A 24,252-nucleotide genomic window follows, 5' to 3' on the forward strand; every position below is an offset into this window, starting at 1 on the left:
GGAATGAGACCCAGAATTCATGCTCCCGTTTGCATGCGGTGGAGAGAAAGAGGCTGTTTCCACATTTCTGTGGCTCTGGGTTGAAAGGACAGTAGTTAGGTTTAAGCCAAGCTGCCAGTTTCAGCAACAGATAAGCAAGTATTTGTTGGCATGGTCTTGGGGGAGCTTTTCTTCTCTGGAAGAAGCTCAAAAAGCAAAGCAAACAGCTACTTGTGACCTCCAAAGCAAGTCTTTTCAGGAATGGCACATTTTCCTCAGCTCTTGTCCCCCATAAAATGTCCCTAAAACCTGAGAATGAAACTGTGATGTTTCCACGGTCAGGTCAGGTCACGAAGCAGAGCTCACACAATGGAATGTGGACCAAAGTGATGAGCAACGCTCCCAGGCCCGTACATCACTCACTCACGCTCCATCGTCCAGGCTTCCTCCCCCACCTGCCTTCTGGGTGTGCTGTCACTGCAGCCCCCCACCCAGCCCAGCTGTCACTGCAGCCCCCCACCCAGCTCTGGCACCCAGCACCGCTAAAGGCACTGCTTCTGCAGGAAGTCCCAGCCCCCTGCATACGGGGCTCTAATCTGGCTGGTGTCTGACCCAGCTTAGCACCCTTGGTTCTGATCTCCATCCACTAGCCCAAGTTCATCCTCTTCCCCCAGAGAACCCATCCTTTTCTTACAGTTCGGATCCCAGTTCAATGGCATCACAGGCAACTAGAAAAACCTTCCAGAGCCTTCTCTCTTCCTTGACTCATCCATCTGAAAAATTATCAAATGTCCCAAATGTGCCTCAGATGCATAAGGGGGTGGCACCTTCGTACAACGAAATACCGCACCGTGGTTAAAAAAAAACGTCAGGGAGTTCCCTGGTGGCGCAGTGGTTACGAATCCGCCTGCCAATGCAGGGGACATGGGTTCGAGCCCTGGTCTGGGAAGATCCCACATACCGCGGAGCAACTAAGCCCGTGCACCACGACTACTGAACCTGCGCTCTAGAGCCCGCGAGCCACAACCACTGAGCGCCTGTGCCACAACTACTGAAGCCCATGCGCCTAGAGCCCGTGCTCCCCAGCAAGAGAAGCCACCGCAATGAGAAGCCCACGCACCGCAATGAAGAGTATCCCCGACTCGCCACAGCTAGAGAAAGCCTGCGCACAGCAACAAAGACCCAATGCAGCCAAAAATAAATTAATTAATTAATTAATTAATTTTAAAAAAATAAGTCAATGATAAAATTTTAAAAATAAAGTCTAATATTAAATGAGTGAAATCTAGTTGCATGCTTCATTGTGGAGGCCCCTCAACAACATGATATTGAAAGGGGAGAAGGCACAATGCATACATACTGTAGGATTCTGTTTATATAGAGCATGAAACAGGAAAGAGGAAGCCATACTTTGCTCTGTGGTGAATGGTATGCATAGAAGGCTGTGTGACAAAGCCAAATAGAGATGGCCATTACCCATATCTTTTCTCTTCCATGTTATTACTGGATTCTTAAAACTGGAACATCCCTCAATGGTTGACACCAGTGTCTACACAGGTGGGACCCTGAAAATTCTGTGGGTAGAATGCTGAAAATCCAGTTGAACTCTCTATGTGATGCCATAAAAACCAAAAACATCTGGAACAAAAATTAAAATCATTACTCTAGGGCTTCCCTGGTGGCGCAGTGGTTGAGAGTCCGCCTGCCGATGCAGGGGACGCGGGTTCGTGCCCCGGTCCGGGAGGATCCCACATGCCGCAGAGCGGCTGGGCCCGTGAGCCATGGCCACTGAGCCTGCGCGTCCGGAGCCTGTGCTCCGCAACGGGAGAGGCCACACCAGTGAGAGGCTCACGTACCGCAAAAAAAAAAAAAAAATCATGACTCTGAAAATGAATTAAATTAATGATAATAGACTAATTCACAGGATTTGCACTCCCCACCCTATTCTACAGCATGTTTTCTGTATCATCTTTCTAAGTATTTATTAAACTCCAACTCTGTGCCAGCCACTGCGCTAGCTCTGATAATACAAATATGAGGGACTTCCCTGGTGGTGCAGTGGTTAAGACTCCAAGCTCCCAGTGCAGGGGGCCCAGCTTTGACCCCTGGTCAGGGAACTAGATCCCACGTGCCACAACTAAGGAGCCCGCCAGGTGCAACTAAGACCCGGCACAACCAAATAAATAAATAAGTAAAATTCAAATATGATTGAGACAAATTTACATTCACAGGGGATTTACTGCCTACTGGGAAGGGATGAGAAAGGGGCAAAAATATTTAAGAATCAGGAAATCAGGTAGCAAGTGCTGTAATAGAAATGTGGAAGCGTTCTATGGGAAAACAAGGAAAAACACCCAATCCTTCCTGGAAGCAGAGCTGGGAAGGCTTCACAGGTGAGGCTTTGTTTTGCTTTGTACTATTTCTTGTTTGGGGTTTCTTTTGGTGTTTTTTGTTTTGTTTTGGCTGTTGGAAGAAGTTCATCTGTAGGGAAAAGTGGAGAAGGACTCTTAGGAAGAAGAACTTGTGCAGAAGTGAGGAAGGAAAGCTTCACAGTGTATCAGGGAAGTAAAAATATGGGAGAATGAGATCAGAAGATGAAGGGGCTTGTACAACATGCCTTTTGATACTGCAGACCACAGATCACCTAAGTAGAGCCTGTCATATAAATAAAGCTTTAATGGTACCCAGCCCTGCCCGTTTGTTCCTTGTATTGTCTATGGCTATGATGCAGAGTTACATCAGAGTTACAACAGAGACCCTATGACCATCTAGAAAGAGTGGGCCAAGCTTTGCACCAGTGAGGAACAATATAATGGTTGTAGGAGGGGGTACAAAGGTGTGAGTTATATCCCACACAGGACACGTACACGCAGTGCTCAGGGCCAGGTATCAAAGCAGTGGGGCTGGAGGCTGAGTTACAATAGGATGGAGTTAGAATACTTCTCATAAGGGAGGAGAGACGAGAACAATCATTTAGTCCATTCATAAATGCTGCAGAGTAAGTAGCCCATAGTGTGAATAGACTCCAATTTACTTACCTTTTCTACTATTAATGGACATTTGGATTGTTTCCAAGCTTTTTCCTCTCTTTTACGACCACTGCTACTCTGAATCTTTCACTTTGAATCTCTTGGTCCACAGGTAGAAGGATTAGTGACTCTGCAGTGAAGACTGGGAAGAATTGCCAGGTCACATGGTCTACACATGTTCAACTTCACGAGGTCACGCCAAACTGCCTCAAAACCAGGTAAGCATGGACGATGTGCACTTTTCCAGCCTCCGTACTGTCAGGGGGAAGAGTAGTGCAGAGGTTAAGATCATGGACTCTGGAACCAGTGCATATGGACCTTCAATCTGGCTCTGCCACTTCTCTGCTGTGTGACCTTTTGCAAAACTTACTGACTAACCACTCTGTGCCTTCATTTCCTCATTTGTTAAATGGAGATAATTATAGAACATACCTTATAGGGTTGTTGAGAGAATCAAAGAAGCTACTGTTTATAAAGCCTGTAAAACATTGCCTTCCTACACAAGTATTAGATAATTTTTTAGAAATTTCATTTAGTGGGACTAGAGCAGTATCTTCCTTGTGGCTCTCATTTCCCAAAATAACTACTCACGTCTTTTGCCGTTTTTCTACTCCATTTGTTAGTCTCTCTCCCGTCGATTCATTGAAATTCCCTGTATAGTATTCTAGCCTAATCATTTGTCATTTATCTGTGTTGTAAATATCTTTTCCTGGCTGTGGCCTGTCTTGTTCACTCTCTTTATGACATATAGAGTATAGATGTTAATCTATAAAGGAATTTTCAAAAAAGATCCCCCAAATACTGGAACGTCAAGGCCCTAATTACTGGAGTGAAGTTTTCCAAACAGACTGACCGCCAGCCTTCATAAGACAATTGCCAAACCTTCCCCTTTGGCTTTTGACTAAATCAAACTGGCCTAAACATCACACCAAACTCTTAAATCAAAGTAAATTTATGATTAATAATCACCCATAATAACACACTCAGGGATACACAGGAAAATAAAGCACGATTCTCACCTTCATCAGGTTTCACATCTAGTTCTGATGAAAGAGTAAGCACATAAAAAGATATGTCAGGGCTTCCCTGGTGGCGCAGTCGTTGAGAGTCCGCCTGCCGATGCAGGGGACGCGGGTTCGTGCCCCGGTCCGGGAAGATCCCACGTGCCGCGGAGCGGCTGGGCCCGTGAGCCATGGCCACTGAGCCTGCGCGTCCGGAGCCTGTGCTCCGCAACGGGAGAGGCCACAGCGGTGAGAGGCCCGCGTACAGGAAAAAAAAAAAAAGATATCTCAAGTTAGAAGGTAATAATATCATTTTCAGGTGGTACATGCACCACTGTACGGATCATCATAATTCATTCCTATGTTCAGGAAAGTCATTTCGTACGTCACACCAGCAAAGAAACAAAAGGATGAAAAACTCATTTCCTGCCCTGTTGATGGGGACCCTTGAAACGTCATAGTTTACAATGTCCAAACCACAAAAGAACAGACTTGTTGAATTAGTGGTCCACGGCTGGGGACGTTGCTATAGGTTCCGTGTCTGAGAGGTCAGCCTGCAGCTAAACCCCTGCTGTCTCATCCTTCCCATTCATTTATGGTTCCAAACTTATCGTGCCTATTGGGCAACTCTTGGCCTTTACAAAACCTCATTATCTCATTTCTTGTGAACATGATGATTTCTTCATGAGAGTTACTTGGGCTGTTCAAGGATCTTCCCATACAAGTCTTCAGTGACAAATGAAGTATTTTTATTCTTCATTATTTTGTGATTCAAATATGGCCTCTGTGGACCCGAAATATTTAAAGTCTACAGTGTTCATTTCAATCATTCCAACCTTGGTCCTGAGTTCAAAATCAGTAATCAGAGCACAAGAAAAATGTTAAAACACAGTTTTCTCAGGACATTAAAAATATCATGTTTTAGTAGTGTGTATATGTCAATCCCAATCTCCCAACTTATCCCTTCCCCTCTCCTTACCTGCCCTGGTAATCATAAGTTTGTTTTCTATATCTGTGGCTCTATTTCTGTTTTGTAGAACTCTGCTCAATACTCTGTAATGACCTATACGGGAAAAGAATCTGAAAAAGAGTCTATATATGTATACCTATAACTGTGCTGTATGGTGCTGCACACCTGAAACTAACACAACATTGTAAATCAACTATACTCCAATAAAAATTTTTTTAAATATCATACTTGAAGCATCAAAACTTACTCCAGAGTTCTTATAGTAATTGATAGAAGCGCCAAAAGACCAGTTGGAAGAACAAGCATTTAAGTTCTGATTTATTGTTTCAATTAATATTTACATTAATAACAATAATAGCTAATATTAAACGAGGGTCTTTGTGCCCAGCCCTGAGCAAAACACTTTACAGCAATTATTTTCATTTATTTTAACAGTCACCCTATATGCTAGATATTATTAGCATCCCTGTTTTACGGTATCTATATCTCAATCAGGACTTATCTATTCAAGTCAATAAACATTTCTCATGCACCTGTTATACATGAAGCAGTCCTAGACAGTTTGGAGGCTATAAAGATTGCAACACAAGCGATTATGCTACAAGATAGCACACAGCCGTGAGGAGTCGTAGGGGAAACACAACTGCTCTGATAACTCAGAGACAAGAGTGACCATATCTCCAGAGGGATCAGGAAAGATTTCATTGAGCAGATGTTAGCACATTATGGCTTTAAAACCAAGGAAGCCCCTCTCCTTCCTTCCCTCCCCACACAGACCACAAGGGCTCTGCCTTGGGGCTTTAGCAAAGACAACCTGGCAGTGGAACACGGTCCACAGCACTCCATGTGTACCCTGGCACAGGATTTCTAACCTCTATACGCCTGACCGTATGCTCTTGGTGACTCTGATTTTGTGTCTCTATTCTGCTTGTTGGTGGTGTCACCTGCCCGTGAATTGGTTCTTGGTCATGGCCCATTCTGACCTCAGCCTGTCCCACATTCACAGAAAGATCTGTTAGGCCCAACAGATCATGTCCATATAGATCTTTATGTAAGGAAATATACAAGGATTTAAAGGTATATCAGGAATTCCCTGGCGGTCCAGTGGTTAGGACTTGGCACTTCCACTGCCGAGGACGCGGGTTCAATCCCTGGTCAGGAAACTAAGATCCCTCAAGGTGTGAGGCATGCCAAAAAAAATTAAAAATTACTAAATAAATTTTAAAAGTTATATCATTATACCCCTGAAACTAGGTAGAAAAAACTACAGATAGCAAAATACATTGGACTGTAGTAGTGACATGCAAGACATTCGGGGGAAATTTCTTGCGCACATAATGACACCCATGACTCCAACCCACTCATATTTTTTCCATTTCCATTTTGTAGATGATCTGTAATAACATGCCATCAGAAAAATAAGTACTTCCACAGGAATCAGCAGAATTTTCCAAGGTCCCATCCAAACCACTCTGTACACATTCATAATCTGAATCACAGAATTCCTTTTCTTCTGTCAATCACTGCGTTTGTTTTCTTTTTGTGGCCATCAGAAGCTACCAGTGAGATAACCCAGAAAACATCAGGCACAGAGAGCTAATTGGAATGGACTTTCCCTGGCTTGCTTGAAGAAGCCTGCCTCGGGCAAGGAGTTTCAGAGGATGGAGTATGACTCAACCAGCCAGATGTCGCCTCCTCTGGGTGTGATCGACTCACAGGGAAGTAATAAAACTACTGCTGATTCTCAGTGGCGGGTACCGGGGGTCTGTAATCATCCTCACTTGGGGAGACGTGTGGTCCAGTGGACAGATGGGTAAACTCAAAGCAGAAAGGGCTGAGACCCAGTCTGCCGTTATATCACCATAATCCTCAACAAAGTCAATCCTTTGCTTTCTTCTGCTGCAAAGGGGTGGGGAGGTCATGAAATCATCTTTGAGATTCTCCACAGTTTTAACATTGTCTGACTAGATTACTTTCCATTCTCCCACGATACGCATCAGGGGTAGAGGAAAGTGCTCTTAGAAGTGGCAGAAGTTAAATTTCAGGTCAAAATCATTATTAAAAATTAGAGTTTTTCTCTGTGCACCAAGATAAAGCACCACTTCCCAGTCTGACAGGGACAAATTGACTCTCTCCGTGATAAATACAAATCAAACTCATAAACATTTTCATAGTCACATGGAAAAGCCTTTGGGCCAACCCTGTTACTGTATCATTGAGCCATTCAGATACTTAGGAATAAAACGCACTTAGAAGGGACCAGATAAAGATGCCTCCTGCAAAGGCTGAGGAAGTGTTCCAGATTTAAGAGACATGACAACTAAAAAAAAAAAAGATGCCTCTTGCAAGACTGCTCACACCCCCCTTTCCTAAGGACTCCAGGCCGGGAGTCCGGGCGGCGCCTTCCCTGGCCGCCCTTCCCAACACCCCTCCCCCCAGGCCCCATCCTCTCTCTGCGCCATTTTCCTTTTTAGTACTTATCAACACCTAACGTAGGATGTATTCCATTCATTTAACTTATTCTCTGTCTCCTCTCCATGAAAGCAGAGTTTTGTCTGTTTCATTCACTGCTGAATTTGTAGCACCCAGAAGAGTACCCGCCCCATAATAGGCATTCAGCAAATACTGGTTGAATGCACAAATGAATATCATTTACTGTTACGATATGACAACTGTCATTTAAAAAAGGGATATGTCTCAGGCATATAACGAAAGTAAAGACAGCCCCTGGCTTCCGGATGCTTTCCATCTTCAGATTACAGCAAAGACCCACTGACCTCCCACTGAAAAAATGAAAGAAATGAACACATGGCCAACTATGACATAGAAGTCTATGACATAAATCAAGGGATGTGGCCTCAAGATGATAAGAGAATCAGATAAACGCATTATTCTAGAGTGTTTTCAGTCCAGGCTCAGATGACAGAGTAAACACAGGTATCTTAAAGCCTTTTCTGCTGGAGAAGCGTCCGTCTGCTTGCAGCCTGGGCTCTCCTTAAGTCCAAATCGTAATGAATCACCCCACAGCAAAGTATTACTTGGGTTCTGTCCTACAGTCCAGGAGAGAAGAAAACGAGAATCTCTTCTAAATTAGCCCCAAACAACAGCGCCGGATGCAAGCTGAAGGGGTCAGGCAGTGAGAGGCCCCCTCCAGAGCAGGATGGCCGCTCTGATGTCATGTACACCCCCCATGGCGCCACTGCCACCCCCAGCTCTCAGCTCCCAGGCAGCCTTCCTGGATCAAAATCACCGTCTTCTTTTTCCTCCCAAAGATCCAAACTACCTTGTCAGCTACTGATACACAGAGGTTTGTTGTTTGTTTGTTTGTTTGATTGTTTTTCCCCTCTCCCCTTGCTCAGAAAATATTGGTTGATCACTTCTGGGAAGCTCAGACCTGGAAGCTCAACGACATTATTTACTATCCTGCAGCCCCCGTCCTCCCTACTACACACTCATTCATTTAACAAGTCTCCTTCACCCCTCTATCCCCAAACTAAGTTTTTGTTGCTTCCCTGGCAACAGCAACTCAGATGGCTCTCAAGTGGCCCCATTTTCCTGTTTACTGTCTGGAAGTCAGGCTTTCTGTCTCGTTGCCAATTTCCCGCCTCCATCCTCATCCTTTTGGTTGGCAGAATTCAGAGCCTTGCAGTTGTGGGACTGGGGATCCCACTTCCAGGCTGGTTGCCAGATGGGGGGCCCTCTCAGCTGCTAGACACTGACCACCTGTGTGCCATGTGGTCCTCTCCACGTCCAAGCCAGCAAGAGGGCCTCCAGTCCTTCTCAGGTGGCCTAGACGGACACGGCAACCCACCACAGTTACCCAAGCCAAGAATTTGGCCATCTTCCTTAATTCCGCCTTCCCCCTCAAGTCTATTCAAGTCTATCTCCATATGTGTATCGAAGGTACCCACTTAGCCCCACCCCACTGTCACCATTCTGGTCCAAGCAGCCATCATCTGTCCCTTGATATTTTGCAACAGCATAACGACTCTCCTTGCCTCCCTACAATCCAGTCACCTTAGTGCATTCCGATGTTTCTTGCTACCATAGATCTGATCTGATATTTTTTGAGGGGGCCTCACCGCGCAGCATGTGGGATCTTAGTTCCCTGACCAGGGACTGAATTCGCGCCCCCTTCATTAGAAGCACAGAGTCTTAACCACTGGACAAGGAGGCAAGTCCCCTGATCTGATCTTTTTAATTGCCTTCCTAATTCTATCCTCAAGATAAAGACCAAATTCCCTAGCCTAGTTTACAAATGGCATTCTTAATCTAAGCCCCGTTGATCTCTCTGATTTCATCTCTTACTCTCAATGCAAAGTAGAAGAAAACCCAGAATCTCCCTCCTGAGGTTTCTTCTAATTACTCACAAAGTTTCTCGCTGCCGCTCGGCCTTTCAGAACTCCTTTTTGTTCACCCGACGCGCTGTACACTCTGCCACCACCACCGAGCCGTTGCACACACAGTTTCATTTTCCTAGAACATTCCGTCCTGCCCATCAGCTTTCTTGGATATCACCTTAGAAACCATGTCTTTCAGAAATCTTCCCTGACTTCCCCAAATCTTCAGTTCCGCCATCCTGCTGTACTTACCTCCCCATGCCACTCACCACACTCTGGCATCATTGCCTATCTGTCTGTACCCCCATCCGATGATAATATGCCCTTTTAGGTGGGAACTGTACCTTGCTCTTTAGTGTATCTCTTGTAATAAGAAAGTGACTAGCAAATACGAGGCACAACGTTTTTTTTTAAATGAATGCATGACTGTTACCAATTGTCACAGGTTGGTTTCTGTGGAAAGTAAACAATAAAAGGTTAGAAGCCCAAGATATGTACTGGGGAGTAACACCTATGAAGCAAAGGAGGAAAAGCCAGGTGGGCAGAGGGAGATGTCAGGCTGAGATGCACACCTGACCATGTCTCTGCCAGCTCAGCAGGGAGTGTGGAGTAGTGATTGCTCATCCAAGGAGACTCACACTGGGCAGAGCAGCTGGACTTGAGGCCTTGCTTAGACATTGGTAGGGACCTCTCTAAGAAGAGGCTGACTTCAATTTGAAAGCTGAAGCCAATTCTGAAAAGCCACCAAGTGGAGCTGTCAGCTAACCACACCCACAGCAGCTGGGTAACAAACAAGTCCTTTCCTGAAGGGGGGTCCTGGTTCCCACACTAATAAAAGAATCCAAGGGTTGTGCCTCGGACTTTGGAAAAATATCAAAAGATGGGTTTCAAAAATAGCTTGTACGTTGATAACATCATTATACTAAGTAAATTTCTTCCAAAGTAACTATTTTTGAGGAAAGAGCATTATTTGAACGCATCAGTTCTGGCATATTTGGTTTTCAAAAATTTAGTGCTATTACTTTAGACTCACAACTCCTACACATACAGGATGTTGGTATTTGTTTTGTTTTTTTCCATTTCGTTAACATAGATTGGTGGAATATCTTGAATGGACTTTTTTGACCCAATATTTCTTTTTTAACAACTTGTATAGGAATAGTAAAATGGTAAAATTGTCATACTGTCATAGCATAGTACCATGCTAATAAAATCTAATTTGAACTCATGCAACCCAGACCCTGCAAAACATTGATTGTTTAGTGGTAGTTTGATAAACTGAGTAGAATATACAAATTCCGCTAGATATAATGAGAAGAAAATACTTGAATTCTTGCTTTTAGCATTTCATGTGTATATTCAACTTTCTAACTATAAATTATTAAATGAGGTTTAATAGAATCTAAAAACAAATTTTGCTAAATTTTCAGAAGCCACAGGTAATGGAAACCACCAGAGACTTTTCAGGAAAATATTCTATGTGAGCCAGGTTTTTTCATGAGACCTAGATTAGAAAATGCCATTTTAAACATCTTGTGTAGAAATACTATGACCATACATATGCAGTTTCACTAAACTTAATAAGATATGGAGAAAATAGTTCAAAGATTCCCAGAAGGTTTTTTCCCAAACATTAAACATTTTGTGCTCCCCTTCCCAAATCACCTTTGTAATTTGTTCAGCCATTTTTAGAAATTTTAAAATCTTGGTTTTTCTATGCACTGTACACCTACTCAAACCTTGCTTCTAAAAGGATAGCGTCCACATCTTCCCTCATAAGGGAAGGATTCTGTTGGTCACCTACAATGTTTGGAAGATAAAATTATCGGTGGGGGGATGGGCAAAGTTGATTCCACCCTACCAGCAGGTACTGAGCAGTAAGTGACACCAGGACATGAAGCTAGAATCTGGCCTCTAGTGTCTGCACCTTAGTGAAGAAGAAAAAGACACTTAACTAGTGAAGAGTGAGTCTGTTGTTACCAAAAGCATATCTGAAGTAAGAAGAGGTGATTTTAACAAAATGTTTATGTGTGAGGTAAGGACACATAACATGAGGTCGGCCCTCTTAATAGATGTTTATGGGTACAATCCAGTGCGTTGCCTACAGACACAGTGTTGTACTGGCCTTAAAACACAAAGGATATAAAACAGCTGCCTTCCCTGACAGGCAGGGTCAACACCCCTACTCAGCCTTGAAGCAGTTACAGAAGACGGCCCATCGCCCTTCTGCTTCCCATAAGAATATGGGAATAAAATCTCTGAGGGGAGAATGAAACAGGAGGGAAGGGGGCAGGACACAACCTTTGAAAGAATGACATAGCCCGAGGACATGACATAAACTGATTAGAGCCAAGTGGGTCCAAGATGGCGGACGAGTGGACTTCCACTAGGCCGTGAGCCTCAGGATACGCTCACTGTAACACATCAGCAAGTTGAATGACACGCCCACAGGTGCCATGACAGTTCCAAGGCGGACCAGAAGGATCAAAAAGTGGGCGGTGGCCCAATTCCTGGAAATCCCCGCCCCTTCCTGAAATAGCTGGAATGCTCCTCCCCCTCATTAGCCTATGAAGTTACCCACCCCTATAAAAGCTGACAGCCCCAGACCCTGGTGCCTTTCTCACCTTCTAAGATGGCCCACTCTGTCTGTGGAGTGTGTTTCTCTCTAAGTAAATCCACTTCTTACCTAGCAAAAAAATAAAATAAAAAAAAAACAGCTGCCTTTTGAAGGTGTGGTTGAAAAATGGCTACTATTATCATCACCATCCAAAAATGTCCCCCCCACCAAATGTCTGCTATGTTGCTATCAGCCCGTGATTATCTTGTGAGATTCTCTGGGTTGTTCACACCTCTAGGAGTCATATCACCTCTTTCAGAACCCTAAACTCTTACTGTGGATTAACACACTTCAGATAGTTCTTCACTTAATGGTTAACTTCTCAGAGCAGTGGGTCATGGATCAAGAGAATGCTCTTCACCCAATGACCATTTATTGAGAACCTACTGGGTGTCGGGCTCTCAAGAAAAACAATTATGTCAACTCTCTAGGAGTTCATCTTTTCCTCCAGTTTGCAGTTAAATACGTGTTTGTGTCATTACTTATTTGAAGTCTGGCTCCCACGTTACACTGTAAATTCTTGAGGAAATATAACACAGTGGCTAAGTTGCAAGACTACGAAATTACACTGTCTGCATCTAAATCCTGGCTCTACCGCTTCCTTGCTGTGTGAACTTGGGCAAGTCTCTCAACCTCTCTGCACCTTAGTTTCACTATCTGAAAAATATCTACCTCTTAGGGTTGTTGTGAGAATTAAATAAAATCTTTAAAACCCTTAGTATTTCTATGTGCCTGCCACACAGAAATGCTCAATAACTGTGAGATATTTTTAGGGCGGCAGCCATTTCTCCTTAGCTTACCAGTTTATCCCTTGTGCCTGACACCCGTAGGTGCTAATGAAACAAACTAGTTCATTTTGGTCACATAATGGGACATAGAGCAGGTGCTGAAAGCACAGCTGACTTCCTTAATTCATTCGTGAACATTTGAGTGCCTAATACGTGTCAGGCACTGGAAATACACCAACCAATAAAACAGTCAAATATCCCTGTTCTTGTGGATCTATTAATATAATGGAAGAAAGAGCAAAAACAGTGCACATGGAAATGCTATACTATGTTTGAAAGTGACAAGTGCTGGGGGACAAGACAGAAGAGGCTAAGGGGGATTGGGGAGTGCAGAGGATGGGGTTGCAGATTTCAATAGGGTGGTCGGGGTAAGCCTCCTTGAAAAGGTACCATCTGAGCAAAGACTTAAAGGAGGTGAAAGAGCCAGCCATGCAATTACTAGGCAGGGGCAAAGGGCCTGTGGCAGCAGCATATCCAACCAGAAGCAGCATATCCAACCAGAAAAGCACCAGGAGATGGGCAGCAGGTAAGGGTGGAATGGGAAGGGGCAGAGACCTTGTGGGGGCCTGGAGACCATCGTGAGGCTCTGGCTTTTACTGAGTCAAACAGGAGCCACTGTCAAACAGAAGGACATGATCCATCTGACACAGACACAGATGTAGATACTTACCTGGATATTTTAAGAATCAATCTGGACTTCCCTGGTGGCACAGTGGTGAAGAATCTGCTTGCCAGTGCAGGGGACACAGGTTCAAGCCCTGGTCCGGGAAGATCCCACATGCAGCGGAGCAACTAAGCCCCGTGTGCCACAACTACCGAGCCTGCGTTCTAGATCCCGTGAGCCACAGCTACTGAGCCCGCATGCTGCAACTACTGGAGCCCGCGCTCCACAACAAGAGAAGCCACCACGATAAGAAGCCCTCGCACCGCAAGAATAGTTCCCACTAGCTGCAACTAGGGAAAGCCCATGCACAGCAAGGAAGACCCAACACAGTCAAAACTTTAAAACTAAAATTAATTAATTAATTTTTAAAAAATCAATCTGGTTGTTTTCTTGAGAATAAATCGGATGAGGAAAAGAGACCAGTTAGGCAGCGGTCATAATAAACCAGATGAGAGAGGATGGCGGCTTGGACGAGAGACGGTAGTGAGTGATCGAATTCTGGATGAAGGCACGGTTATCAGGATCCCCTGACAGATTGATGTGTGTTATGAGAGAAAGTGGGAGTCAAGGACGTCACCAAAGTTTTCAACGTGAGCAAGAAAAGAGATGAGGTTGTCATGACCCAGCGGAAGCTGTGAGCTGTCAGAACGGGGGAGGGGGTAAGGGAGGGGGTAAGGGAGACCCAGAGCTCAGCTTGGGATCCGTGAAGTTGGAGCAATTAGACTTCCAAGTAGAGAAGCTGAGAAGGCATTTCGGAGTTCAGGGGAGAGTTCACCCGGGATTTATAAATGGGAAGGAAAGATGTATGATAAAAAATAAAGGCACGAAAACGTTACAGGATAGGAGCCAAATGCCACCAGACTTCAGAATAAGCAGCTCTGTCCAGGAGAGGAGAGGCAAACGGTAGAATCTTGGAGAATGAGCAAGTTCCCTGTGAGGGAGGGAGACAGGAGATTCCCTGAGGAGAGCACAGCCAGGAGTCATGGGGAGGTTGGAGAGGGGTAGGGGGCAGGGGACAGCCAGAGGCTTCAGGGTCTGGAAGGTCAGACAAGGCGATGGGCAGGGGGCAGGGGAGAAGACAGGCAGGACTGTAGCCAGGTTAAAAGGGAAATGGAGAAACTAATAGCAATTTAAGACTCATGTTTCTGACTGTCTACTCTTTGCTTTATACATCCTTTCATTCTGGTTGTTTTATGATTATTGAAAATAATGCTAAGGGCTTCTGGTTTCCGGTTCTACCTGTAAGGGGCTTGGAAGTCAGCAGTCTACTGGGGGAAAAAAAGGTAAAAACCTGAACAGACTGAGAAATCAACGACTCTTCTTGGATCCGTAAGAGAGGGGAAGACAAAGGACAAACCCCAGGACCAGAGCTCTGCTCTTCTTAACCAGGCTGCCCTCAAGAGAAACTAGTTAACCAGAGGCTAACCTGCTGGGGGTTATCGGAGCCTAACTGACCCAGGGAAAGGAAATAACGAAATCCAGCCCGCTCTAACCAACTTGTTGCACCTAAAAGGGCCCGGGGGCGGCGGCGGGGGGGGGGGGGGGGCGAGGAGAAGATACAGGAATTCTTTAAAATCAAAAAGAAAATAGACAATCTAAAAGAAAGATGTACAAATGAACAAGGCATCTCCTAGAAGAAGGAACCAATGGCAACTAGACATGGAAGAAGATATACAAGACTCATTAGTTTTCAGGAAAATGTAAATTAAGACCACATTGAAATTCCGTTTCACACCTTCCAGCTTGCAAAAAATTAAGAAGTCTGAAAATGTGTGATCTCTGATGTTACTATGTAATTGTTTGGGGACACCACAAACCATGCCCATATAAGACGATGAACTTAAATGATAAAAAGACTGAGCTCAGATAACAGGGCTGTGGAACACTTCCCCTCACCCACACCTCTCCCCACATTCCTAAAGGCTCATTTACAGCAGTTCCTTTAACCTCGTATATCAGACCAGTTATCAAGAAAAAATTACAAGGCATACCAAAAGGCACAAAACACAATTTGAAACTACACAGCAAGCATCATAGCCAGATATTGCAGGGATGTTGGAATTATCAGACCAGGAATTTGAAACACTGTGATTGATATGCTAAGGGCGCTAATGGATAAAGTAGCCAGGCCGCAGGAGCAGATGGTCAGTGTTAGCAGAGAAATGGAAATCCTAAGAATCAAAAAAGAAACACTACTGATCCAAAACACTGCAACAGAAATGCAGAACGCCTTTGATGGACTTCTTAAAGGAGGCAGAACACAGCTGAGGGAAGAATCTCTGAGGTACAGGATACATCAATAGAAATATTTCAAAATCCAAAAAGCAAGGGAAACAGAGACTGAGGAAAAAAGCGGAACAGAATATCCAACATCTATGGGACAGCTACAGAAAGTATAACATATGTGTATTGCGAATACCAGAAGGAGAGGAAAAAGAGAAAGGAACAGAAGAAATATTTGAAACAACAATAACTGAGAATCTCCCCCAGATCAGACACCAATGTCAGACACCAAACCACAGATTCAGGAAGCTCAGAAAACACCATGCGGGATAAATGCCCCCAAAAAACTACACTTCAACCTATCATTTTCAAATTACAGAATGATTAAAAAAAAAAAAAAAAAAAAGCCTGAAAGAAGCCAGAGGAAAAAACTTAACTACAGAGGAATTAACATAAAAATTACACCCAACTTCTCCTTAGAAACCCTGGAGGCAAGAGTGCAATGAAATATTTAAAGTGGTGAGAGAAAAACCCATCAACCTAGAATTCTGCGTCCTGTGAAGTTATCCTTCAAAAGGGAAGAATAAATAATGACTTTCTCAAACAAAAATTGAGAGAATTTGTTGCAAGTAGACCTGCCTTGCAAGAAATATTAAAAGAAGTTCTCAAGAAAGAAGGAAACTAACACAAGTCAGATCTACATGAAGAAAGGAAGACATTGAAGAGGGAATACGTGAAGGTAAAATGAAAACTTTTATTTTTCTTATTCTTCACTGATCTACCAGGTAACGGTTTGTTCAAAATAATACCAACAATGTGTTTGATTATGCATGCTTATGTATACATCATTATATTTATATATATTTATGCTTATGTAAGCTTATATATGTGAAATGATTGACAGCAATGATGAGAGGGAGGAATTAGGGTTACTTTGTTATTACAAGGTACTTGCACTACTGATACTGCTACAGCGTTATTTGAGAATGAACTTGGATTAGTTGTAAATATATATTGCAAACTCTAGCGCAACCACTAAACAAAGTAAAAAAGTATAACAGGTATGCTAAGAAAGGAGAGATAATGGAATCTTATAAAATGCTCAATTAAAACCACAAAAGGCAGAGACGGGGCAAAATGGTAAAGGGGGTTAAAGGCACAAACTTCCAGTAATAAAAATAAATAAATAAGTCATGAGGATCTAATGTGCAGCATGGTGACTATAGTTAACAATACCGTATTACGTATTTGAAAGTTGCTAAGAGAGCAAATCTTAAAAGTTCTCACAAGAGGGACTTCCCTGGTGGCACAGTGGTTAAGACTCTGCCTTCCAATGCAGGGGATGCGGGTTCGATCCCTGGTCGGGGAACTAAGATCCCACACACCAGGAGCAACTAAGCCCCCACTCCACAACTACTGAGCCTGCGTGCCTCTACTAGAGAGCCCGCATGCTGTAACTTAGACCCGACGCAGCCAAAAAGAAAAAGTTCTCAAAAGAAATAAAGAAAATGTGTGGGAATTCCCTGGTTGTCCAGGGGTTAGGACTCTGCGCTTTCACTGCCGAGGGCCTGGGTTCAGTCCCTGATCTGGGAACTAAGATCCCGGAAGCCACGTGGCACGGTCAAAATAAAATAAAATTAAAATTAAAAACAAAAAAGTGTAACTATGTATGGTGATGGATATTAAGAAGACTTGAGGTGATCCTTTCACAATATATACAAATATCAAATCATTATGTTGTATGCCTGAAACGAATATGACAGTATGTGTCAACTATACCTCAATTTTTAAAAATAAATACTAAAATTAAATTAAAAACCATGAAAGGAAGAAAGAATGGGGAACAAAAGTAGGAACAAAGAACAGCAAATTGAAAACAGTAAGGAATATGGTAGATATTAATCCAACTATATTAATCATCACTTTGAATGTCAATTAAAAGATTGTCTGAGTGGATCAGAAAGCATGACCCAACTGTATACTGTCTACAAGAAACCCACTTTAAATCTAAAAACACATAGAAATTAAAATAATGCTAGAGACTGAGATTTCTCATGAAATCGAATATCCACAAGGACAAAACATTTTATCTGCTCCTGATGTGCTGAATTTTCACCCGTAATTTGAATATGAATAAAAATGAATATATTTCTTACCATCCAGCTCACTTTGGCCTTCAGTAGTAAAAGTAGAACAAAGGGTCCACAGTGGCCCTCCTCTAGGTGACTACATCAGGAACCTCTCCAGATTGTCACCCCTGAAGGAGAAAATCATATGAAGGAGTTGGGAAAAGATATCGTTTAGATCCTTGTAGCTTTAATTTATTCATCTGACATCTGTTTTATTATTTTTTTAATTTTTAAAAATTTTATTTATTTATTTTTGGTTGCTGTTGGGTCTTCATTGCTGCACGCGGGCTTTCTCTAGTTGTGGCGAGCGGGGGCTACTCTTCGTGGCGGTGCGCGGGCTTCTCATCGCGGTGGCTTCTTTTGTTGCGGAGCACGGGCTCTAGGTGCACGGACTTCAGTAGTTGTGGCACGAGGGCTCAGTAGTTGTGGCCCCGTGGGCTCTAGAGCGCAGGCTCAGTAGTTGTGGCACACGGGCTTAGTTGCTCCGCAGCATGTGGGATTTTCCTGGACCAGGGCTCAAACCCATGTCCCCTGCATTGGCAGGCGGATTCTTAACCACTGTGCCACGAGGGAAGTCCCTGGTATCTATTTCACTGAGGGCCTTTTATGTGTCAGGCACTATTAAAGCTGCTGATACAAACATAAAGAAGAAAACAATACAAACCTCTGCCCTCGTGGGATGAGTTTCTTCTTCTCCGAGTCCGAGTCCGTGATTCTGCAGAACGACCCATCCAAAGGCAGAGCTAAAACCCTGAGCATTCCCAAGGGCGAGTCCTTGAGTTAAAAATAAGTGAGCTGGTAACAAGATTTCTCTGGCTTTTCCTTTGCTTGTTAGGTCTTTTTTTTTTTTTTTTTTTTTTTAATCCTTCAGTGGAGAATTTGAAACAAGTGGTCAACCTGATCGCCTTCTAGAGCATCAACAGGTGAGAAATCAAGGTGGAACATAATTCTCACAAAACTTCCCTCCCTAGGGAGCTCCCCGGAGGAAAGGGCCAGAGGTGAGTTTTCTAGTTAAAAGGAAAAAATGTTGCAACTACTGGAATCGATAAATGCCGGCCTCCACCATCTCCACTGCCACGTGTGTGGAAGCATCCTGGCAGCACGGGCAGTGTTGGTGCTAGCATGAGCATACTCAAGCAAAATCAAAATGTGCTCTTTAAGGCTGTCGGGCCTTTTCAAAGCGTCCCCCTCCCGCCTTCTCCTCTGTGAGATTGACGTGTATGCAGGGTAATGGAAGAGAGGTTCCAGCCCGTTCCATCTACAAGAACCACGGCTAAAATTATCTATACCGTCTCCTCCCCAGGTAATTGTAGATCACCTCTGCCCAGCTTCACACACAGAAGGTCGAGAAATGGGGGGAGACCCAGTAGATCACACAGCCAGCCTTTTTGGATCACAGACCGTGGGCACCTTGTGTTCCGTTTCCTGAAACCCCATCCCCAAGATGTTTACTTAGCTGGCTGCTTCACCCAGAAGCTTCTGACGCTCTTACTTCACGACAGAAGAGCCTTCCACAGTCACCTCTTCTAAAGCGGGGTCTACCCTCACCCTGCCATCCCCCCACCCCGGCCCCGCAGTGAGACGACAGTCCTCCTGATGCAGCTGCACTTGTCACTCTGGAATGATCTTGATTATTCGTTTTTTGCAATCTTCCTGGAATATAGGCTCCGTGAGGGCAAGCGGCAGGTCCATCTGGTCCTCCACTGCAGTGCCGGGGCCAGCACGGTGCCCAATGAAGATTTATTATCCAATGAGCAAAGGCTGGACCTGCATTGCCTGAGTGGCGGAAGTCTGAAGGTCATTTTTCCAATTGCTGCATTTCAATGGGTTAAATCCCTCATAAGCAAGTCAAAAGCAAAGACTGTGGCAATTAACCCGAGAGTTCAGGTGCAAAAACCCCACTTCGACTTCAAATCTCCATTTCAAGAGAAAGTGCGGGTTTCCAGTTCCTTCAGTTCTGGACTTGACTTTGTGTAAATCTGCCCACAAACGGCTCCTTTCTTTCTGCCAGTGGGCAAGGAGTTTTCCTCCTTCCTCAACAACAAGTTTCAAATGAGTGAAGCGCTAATGCGTTATGGATTTGTGGGCAGCAGGTTTGGGGTGTTGGTTTTGTTTTTTACTCTTTACTTAGGAAAGAATTGGAACGAAAATGGACTCGGCTGCTTCCCAGTTCTGAGACCCCGTCCACTCTTCACCCCAATCCCCTCAGTCTTTTGAATAACAAGGGTTAACTAATAATAGGTAAAGTTTCTTCCACCTCTAATAATTACATATTTTTCTATAATTCTAAGATGTTTTTTGAGCAAGTGTCTATCTTTTTATTTCAATATTAGGGGAGAACGCATAGGGGTTTTTTTTAACCATTTCTTAAAAATGTTTCCCCCTCTGCTGAATTTTGTTCACCACAAAGTAAGGAAGATTTTTGTAAACAGGCTTTCCTGAAAGGATTTTATAATTATCATTTACACACTCAAAGGCTTCAATCAGATTAAAGAGGTAAATGTGCGATTAACAATGACCCCCATTTATTTGCCTTGCACTTACCGTGTGTTTCAAAGTATCTTACAGATACTTTCACACAATCCCCACCTCAACTTTAGGAAGCAGGTGATAATATAAATCATTTCTGTTTTACAGATGAAGAAACTGAGGCACAAAGAGGTTAACGATCCGGCTTCAAGTCACAAAGCTTGTACGTGCCCCGTGAGGATGTGAGCTAGGCACAAGGCTCCGGGGCTCACAGACTTATTCACCCTGGTATATCGCCTCCGAGTGCAAGACATTTTCAAACCTTGAAAGCAGAAAGAGGACACAAGCCTTAAAAAACAGGGGGGAAAAAAGATTTTTTTGTTGTTTTTTTTGGTGATTTTTTTTTTTTTTTTTTTTTTGCCAAGCCGAAACGCTTGCGGTATCTTAGTTTCCCATCCAGGGATCGAACCCGGGGCCTCGGCTGTGAGAGCACGGAGTCCGGACCACCAGGGAATTCCCTCAAATGCTTTGATATGTGGAGACATCTACCTAAAAATGAAAACTGCTGTCTTTCAGAAAACAGCATACATATAACTAAAAATGCAAATAAAATCTGGGGGAAATATGTGTAACATTTATGGCAGACAAACTACTATCGTTTTTATATAGCGCTCTTTAAATAAGTAAAGGATCAATACCAGAAAAGAAAAATGGGCAAAGGATATGAATATACAATCCCAAAAGAACAAATACTAACTGCAGACAAAATTTGAAAGTACCTTCAAACTCTTGGCTCTCAATTTAAATGCAAATCAAAGCAACACAATAATTGTTTTGCCTATAAAATTTACTTTTTTACACTCATATTTTTAACAAGGTAGCTCTTGGAAATATAATAAATTGGCACAACCTTTCAAAACCTGAAATTTTTTTAATGAGTATCTGGAACAGTAAAAGTAATCATTCATAAATGTGGAGAAATATTGATAACTGTGAAAATCTTGATAACTTGAAACTCGGTGGCAGATATCCAGGGATTCATTGTATTAGAGTCGACTTCTGTGTTTGAATTTTTTCATATTAAAAACATTTTCAAGGAATATTTTTGTGTGTCTCTTTTTATCCACTGAAGTACAGTTGATATTCAATGTTGTGTTCGTTTCTGGTATACAGCAAAGCGATTCAGATATATATATATTTTTTCAGATTCTTTTCCATTATAGGTTATTACAAGATATTGAATATAGTTCCCTGTGCTATACAGTAGGTCCTTGTTGTTTATCTATTTTACATATAGTAGTTTGTATCTGCTAATCCCAACAAGAAATTTTTTTAAATTTAAAAACACTTTTTTTTTTTTTTTTTTGCGGTACTCGGGCCTCTCACTGTTGTGGCCTCTCCCGTTGTGGAGCACAGGCTCCGGACGCGCAGGCTCAGCGGCCATGGCTCACGGGCGCAGCCGCTCCGAGGCATGTGGGATCTTCCCGGACCGAGCACTATATTTGGCTTGATTAAAAAAAGAAACAAGGCTTCCCTGGTAGCGCAGTGGTTGAGAGTCCGCCTGCCGATGCAGGGGACACAGGTTCGTGCCCGGTCCGGGAAGATCCCACATGCCTCGGAGCGGCTGCGCCCGTGAGCCATGGCCGCTGAGCCTGCGCGTCCGGAGCCTGTGCTCCGCAACGGGAGAGGCCACAACAGTGAGAGGCCCGCGTAACGCAAAAAAAAAAAAAAAAAAAGGCTATAAAGGCCACCTCTTTATGCTTTGGGTGAACTAGAACAGAGCCATAAACCTGAACTGGTTTGATTCACAATGACTAATCCAGATTTATCTCCAAGCAAAGCTGCCCACCAAGAACCAAGCACAGTGATTCCACCTTCACTAGATAATTAAATAACCTACAGCTAACCAGGCCGGCGTTCCCCCAAACTCCACACCCAACTGTCTCTCCACGTTGCTGCACAGATATCTGGAATTGTACACGACAGATAAATTATTAGCACTGCGCTATATGTGCTCTAAACCAACTTGCCCTGCCACGCCTTATCAAAAGGCAGCTCCTGGTCCTTCTGGAAAACAAAGTGCTTTAAAAATATTTTTGCAGAAGCAAATGTATTTTCGACATAATCTCTCACGGAGTTCTATAGAGTGGAAACAATTATAGCATAAAAGGACGGAATTGAAAAAGACATGTTTGTGTAATGAGGATAAACTGTCTTGGTTGACATAAGGCTATTTTTTGCTTAAAAGCTGTTTTAGTGCTGTTGTAAGAACCCTGCCCCCCTTTTCTTTTTCAAGCCCATCCCTTAGAAGAAAAGAAAATACAGTCGGTGATCATTAGCCAGTTTTATTTTATTTACTAAGATAAGATTTACAGCTTTTGAGTATGACTAAGCTCTTGTGTACTATCCACAGTTACCTTGTGACACACAATTTGGTGACCAAGCTTCTTTGTACATGCTGGACTCTCCCAAGACAGTGAAAATTCCTGGACACCGCTTGCCCCAGTGACCTCAAAGAAATAGTCAAATCATAGCTCATTACTGATTAGAACAGTCACATAACAGAAGGTAAGGTGTGGAAAATCAGTTATCACAAGACAATAGAAAAGGGAAGATTATTTTTAAATGGTATTATGATAACTAGATAACTGTGTGGACAGGAAAAAGGAGGCAGACAATGACTTATATTAAGGCACAAAATCAAACTCCAAGATAGAGTACATTAAATCGTTTTTAAATCATTAAAAATTAGCAGAAAACCAGTTAGGTCTTTGGAAGAATGATCATATGTTCCTCATTTTTGACACAATGGAAGAAAATCTGAAAGAAAAGATAACTGGATCAAATAAAATATTTAAATTTCTATACAATAAAAAATTCAAGATCAGAGGAAAATTAGTATAAATGTCAAATAAGGAGTGTCATCAATATCTCATCTTAAGGTTTAAGAATAACAGAACCCCCAAAACAAAAAGACAAAAGATGGAAACAGCTAAGTCACACAAAAGAAAATGAAAATTATAAAGCAGTACATGTTAGTAGTTAAGGAAATAAAAATAAATACTAATAACAACAGTAAAAATAATTAACTTTTGCTATGTGCTGGGCACTGGGCTGCAGATGTTATATTATTTAAGCTTAGCAATAAACCTAAGAGTATACACTTCCCTTCCCATTTTACAGATAATAAAACTGAGGCTTGAAAATGTTATCCAGATCATATAACTAGTATCTGGGGACACAGAAACGTGAACAAGCAATTGCATACATTACAGATCTGCATACATTCAGGATATCTATTTACAACTGATTTTTTTGTATGTAGGCAGATGGTGGTGAAAACAGTCAGCTTATATGTTGATCAGTACAAACCTATGTAACTCTCGTGAGAGAAACGGCGACAGGCATCAAGCCGTAATGGCACTTGTCCCATTTGTACTGATAATCTCATTTCTTAGGAATTCATCCTAATAATTTAAAAGAAAAAAAAAAAGATGATTTCATAAAGAGGTCTACTGCATATTAATTCAAAATAACAAATTATTGGAAACCACCATTCTCGGGAAGATAGAGATTATCAAGTAAATGTTGGCACAGATGCACGGTGGAGCACAGTGGACCATTAGACAACTTTTAAAAACATCTTTATAAATACAAAGTAGCAACATAGAACAGCATAGGAAAATGTTCCAATATAAGGTAACACCAAGATAAACAAGTGTTATTTTTAATCATTATGCTTACAATGTTCTAAAATGTAAATAAAGATTGAAAGGAAATACAGAAAAGAAGGAAACGTCTATAGTATTTGAATGTTTTCTAAGCATCTCAAACTATAGCCAAGCTACACTTAGAATCTTTATCCAAATTTTGCAAAATTTTAAAAAAAAAACTACATAAAAAATTCTAAAGTTTTCGTAGAAACACAGGTAAGCATGATCTTATATCCTAGTCATCCTTCTTTTCTTGTTTCATTTGAGCCAATGCATTTAAAAACTAACTGGGAGGGCTTCCCTGGTGGCGCAGTGGTTGAGAGTCCGCCT

The sequence above is a fragment of the Pseudorca crassidens genome, chromosome 2 (genome assembly GCF_039906515.1).
Source record: "Pseudorca crassidens isolate mPseCra1 chromosome 2, mPseCra1.hap1, whole genome shotgun sequence".
In the NCBI taxonomy this organism is placed as follows: Eukaryota; Metazoa; Chordata; class Mammalia; order Artiodactyla; family Delphinidae; genus Pseudorca; species Pseudorca crassidens.